This window comes from Oncorhynchus clarkii, chromosome 7 (genome assembly GCF_045791955.1).
Source record: "Oncorhynchus clarkii lewisi isolate Uvic-CL-2024 chromosome 7, UVic_Ocla_1.0, whole genome shotgun sequence".
Classification (NCBI taxonomy): domain Eukaryota; kingdom Metazoa; phylum Chordata; class Actinopteri; order Salmoniformes; family Salmonidae; genus Oncorhynchus; species Oncorhynchus clarkii.
Window position 1 is genome coordinate 81,888,203 of NC_092153.1, and position 6,003 is coordinate 81,894,205.

Below are 6,003 nucleotides of genomic sequence, written 5' to 3' on the forward strand. Positions count from 1 at the left end.
AGAGTATTGATAGCTAGCATAGCATTAAGCCTAGCATTCAGCAGGCAACCTTTTCACAACAACAAGAAAAGCATTCAAATAAAATAATTTACCTTTGAAGAACTTCAGATGTTTTCAACGAGGAAGGAGACAGCTCGGGGATTTTGTCACGACTTCTACCGAAGTCAATGCCTCTCCTCGTTCGGGCGGTGTTCGATGGGTCGACGTCGCCAGTCTTCTAGCCATCACCGATCCATTTTTCATTTTCCATTTGTTTTGTCTCATTTTCCCACACACCTGGTTCTCATTTCCCTCATTATGTGTTGTGTATTTAACCCTCTGTCCCCCCCAATGTCTTTGTGTGATATTGTTTATTTGTAAGTGCTTGTGCACATTTTGTTTGACTGGTGCGCGTTGAGTTATTGTGCCCATATTTTGTATTTTTTAGGCCGTTGGTTTTACTATTAAACTGCTCCGGCTATTATCAAGTTCTGTTCTCCTGCGTCTGACTTCCCTGCCACCCGATATGCACTTACAGATTCAAACTAGCAACCTTTCGGTTACAGGCCCAATGCTCTAACCACTAGGCTTCCCGCTGCCCCACAATATAACTATCATGTATCATCATGTATTATACCTGTATCATCATGTATTATACCTGTATCATCATGTATTATACCTGTATCATCATGTATTATACCTGTATCATCATGTATTATACCTGTATCATCATGTATTATACCTGTATCATCATGTATTATACCTGTATCATCATGTATTATACCTGTATCATCATGTATTATACCTGTATCACCATGTATTATACCTGTATCATGTATCATCATGTATTATACCTGTATCATCATGTATTATACCTGTATCATGTATTATACCTGTATCATCGTGTTATACCTGTATCATCATGTATTACACCTGTATCATCATGTATTATACCTGTATCATGTATTATACCTGTATCATGTATTATAACTATCATCAGGTATTATAACTATCATCAGGTATTATACCTGTATCATGTATTATACCTGTATCATCATGTATTATACCTGTATCATGTATTATACCTGTATCATCATGTATTATACCTGTATCATGTATTATACCTGTATCATGTATTATACCTGTATCATCATGTATTATACCTTTATCATCATGTATTATACCTGTATCATGTATTATACCTGTATCACCATGTATTATACCTGTATCCTGTATTATACCTGTATCATCATGTATTATACCTGTATCATGTATCATACCTGTATCATCATGTATTATACCTGTATCCTGTATTATACCTGTATCATCATGTATTATACCTGTATCATGTATCATCATGTATTATACCTGTATCATCATGTATTATACCTGTATCATGTATTATACCTGTATCACCATGTATTATACCTGTATCACCATGTATTATACCTGTATCATCATGTATTACACCTGTATCCTGTATTATACCTGTATCATGTATCATACCTGTATCATGTATCATACCTGTATCACCATGTATTATACCTGTATCATCATGTATTACACCTGTATCATCATGTATTATACCTGTATCATGTATTATACCTGTATCATGTATCATACCTGTATCATGTATTATACCTGTATCATGTATTATAACTATCATCAGATATTATACCTGTATCATGTATTATACCTGTATCATGTATTATACCTGTATCATGTATTATACCTGTATCATCATGTATTATACCTGTATCATCATGTATTAGACCTGTATCATCGTGTATTATACCTGTATCATCGTGTTATACCTGTATCATCATGTATTACACCTGTATCATCATGTATTATACCTGTATCATCATGTATTAGACCTGTATCATCGTGTATTATACCTGTATCATCGTGTATTATACCTGTATCATGTATTATACCTGTATCATCGTGTTATACCTGTATCATCATGTATTACACCTGTATCATCATGTATTATACCTGTATCATGTATTATACCTGTATCATCGTGTTATACCTGTATCATCATGTATTACACCTGTATCATCATGTATTATACCTGTATCATGTATTATACCTGTATCATGTATTATAACTATCATCAGGTATTATAACTATCATCAGGTATTATACCTGTATCATGTATTATACCTGTATCATCATGTATTATACCTGTATCATCATGTATTATACCTGTATCATGTATTATACCTGTATCATCATGTATTATACCTGTATCATGTATTATACCTGTATCATGTATTATACCTGTATCATCATGTATTATACCTTTATCATCATGTATTATACCTGTATCATGTATTATACCTGTATCACCATGTATTATACCTGTATCCTGTATTATACCTGTATCATCATGTATTATACCTGTATCATGTATCATACCTGTATCATCATGTATTATACCTGTATCCTGTATTATACCTGTATCATCATGTATTATACCTGTATCATGTATCATCATGTATTATACCTGTATCATCATGTATTATACCTGTATCATGTATTATACCTGTATCACCATGTATTATACCTGTATCATCATGTATTATACCTGTATCATCATGTATTACACCTGTATCCTGTATTATACCTGTATCATGTATCATACCTGTATCACCATGTATTATACCTGTATCATCATGTATTACACCTGTATCATCATGTATTATACCTGTATCATCATGTATTATACCTGTATCACCATGTATTATACCTGTATCATCATGTATTATAACAGTATCATGTATTATAACAGCAGGCTGTAGGTTAGGTGTTACTGAAGTTGCAGAAGTGGATGTCGCCTCATCCAGAGTAGATCAGGCCAGAGAAGTAGACCGACCAAATTAATCCCCAACGGAGGGCATTGAAATTATCAGCACTGCAACGCTCAAACTTAGTTTAATCTTCAAGTATATGGACTCAAGAACAATAATGTTGCAGAAATGCATTAAGAGTAATGTACCCACAATGCACAGTAATCAGACATAGGTGCTCAAACATGTGTTCCGGAAGTTTCCTCCTTCCCCTCTCATGTCCGAGTTGTTTCCCCGAGTTCAGTACAATCCTCCACATGGATACAGAGCCAGAGGAGTAGAGAGCTCGCTAATGTCTGACGGCAGACTATTTCTCCAGCACTCAGATTATCCAGTGTGTGTGTGTGTGTGTAATCTGATCACTTTATATTCCAGCTCAGGCCAGAGTGAATGATCTACAGTGCCTTCAGAAGCATTCATACCATTTTGACTGATTCCACATTTGGTTGTGTGGCAATTTAAATTCAAAATGGATGAAATAGATTAGTTTTCCTCACCCTTCTACACACTATCACATAATGACAAAATGAAAACATGTTTAACCATTGTTTTTTTGTGCAAATGTATTGAAAATGATATACAGAAATGTAAAAAAAAAACTGATGGCTGTAATCGCGGCTAACGTGCTGCTACAAACTACTGACTCAGGTGTGAACACCTACGTAAATGAGATAAATCAGAGTTTTGCACATCTGGATTGTACAATATTTGCCCATTATTCTCCGTCAAGTTGATTGTTGATCATCATTTTCAAGTCTTGCCATAGATTTAAGTCAAAGGCCACATAGGAACATACAATGTTCTGTCTTTGTAAGCAACTCCAGTGTATATTTGACCTTTCTGCAGTCAGCCAATTGCACGCTCCCTCAACTTCAGACATCGGTGGCATTGTGTCATGACTAAACTGCATATTTTAGAGTGGGTTTTTACTGTCCCCCAGCACAAGGTGCACCTTTGTAATGACCGACCATGCTGTTTAATTAGCTTCTTGATATATCTGTCAGGTGGATGGATTATCTTGGCAAAGGGGGCGGCAAGCGGTCTAGTGGTTAGAGCGTTGGGCCTGTAACCGAAAGGTTGCTAGATCGAATCTCCGAACTGACAAGGTAAAAATCTGTCGTTCTCCCGCCTGAACAAGGCAGTTAAACCCACTGTTGCCCGGTAAGCTGTCATTGTAAATAAGAATGTGTTCTTAACCACATTTGTGCACAACATTTGAGAGAAAAGAGCTTCTTGTTGCGAATGGAAAATTTCTGAGATCTTTTATTTCAACTCTTGGAACCAACACTTCTACATTTCACGTTTATATTTTTGTTCAGTGTAAATAAAAATGAGCAAAACAGGTCAGAAAACTAACTGAAATTAAACAGTTTTTTTTAAGGAATCACATAAAAACTAATGATATCTTTGTCTCTCATACATCACACCGCCTCTCTCCTTTCTGCCCCACCAAAAAACCACAGTAGTCAATCGCTTTAGGATAAATAATTTACTGCTGTTACATCATCAATATATGTCTCAGTCACCAGGGAGAAATACGCCTCTCTGTTCCCTCCTCCCTTCCACTTCCAAAAATACACACCCAAAAAAACAACAGTCCATATTTAATATTGCTTATACAACCTAAAAATCCCTTGGCTAGCACAGCAGTATAGCCTAAACCCGGGGCACCTCTTACACACTAAGACACACACACTTACACAATAACACACACACCAATATGATAATATGGAAACATGTTAATAAGTGTCCCAAGTGTATAGTGTCATGCAGACCTTATATCCACTGAGATCCTATCGGATCACATATAGATAGATCCCTGTAGACCTTCTATAACCATCCCAGACCTTATATCCACTGAGACCCTATCGGATCACATATAGATAGATCCCTGTAGACCTTCTATAACCATCCCAGACCTTATATCCACTGAGACCCTATCGGATCACATATAGATAGATCCCTGTAGATCTTCTATAACCATCCCAGACCTTCTATAACCATCCCAGACCGTAGTCCCTCCGATGGGCATTCCATGTATTTTGGTGGAATGGCAAGGCAATGATGTGTAGACCTTCTCTCCACGTCATACTGCGTTACGTTACGTCCTTTTACGCTGGCAGTCCAATTCTTATCTTTTACCCAATAATTGGCAAAATATCAATTAGGTGGCAAAAGATCAGAATTGGGCTGCCTGTGTAAAGGTAGCCAGAGGACTTCTGAAAGACACCCGTCAATAGAGACGAATGTTCAGGTGTCCACAATGGATCGTGGCGGAGAGGTAGGTGTGACAGAAAGGACAGAACACACACGCCCCCCTCAGGTGAGAGAACACACACACCTCAGGTGAGACAGAACACACACACCTCATGTGAGAGAACACACACACACCCCTCAGGTGAGACAGAACACACACACACCCCTCAGGTGAGACAGAACACACACACACCCCTCAGGTGAGACAGAACACACACACACCCCTCAGGTGAGACAAAACACACCCCTCAGGCGAGACAGAACACACACCCCTCAGGTGAGACAAAACACACCCCTCAGGTGAGACAAAACACACACCTCAGGTGAGACAAAACACACACACCTCAGGTGAGACAAAACACACACACCTCAGGTGAGACAAAACACACACACCTCAGGTGAGACAAAACACACACACCTCAGGTGAGACAGAACACACACACACACCTCAGGTGAGACAGAACACACACACACACACACCTCAGGTGAGACAGAACACACACACACACACACCTCAGGTGAGACAGAACACACACACACACACACCTCAGGTGAGACAGAACACACACACACACACCTCAGGTGAGACAGAACACACACACACACACCTCAGGTGAGACAGAACACACACCTCAGGTGAGACAGAACACACACCTCAGGTGAGACAGAACACACACCTCAGGTGAGACAGAACACACACCTCAGGTGAGACAGAACACACACACACACCTCAGGTGAGACAGAACACACACACACACCTCAGGTGAGACAGAACACACACACACACCTCAGGTGAGACAGAACACACACACACACCTCAGGTGAGACAGAACACACACAACTCAGGTGAGACAGAACACACACACACACAACTCAGGTGAGACAGAACACACAGGCCGCTTCCCAAATGGCT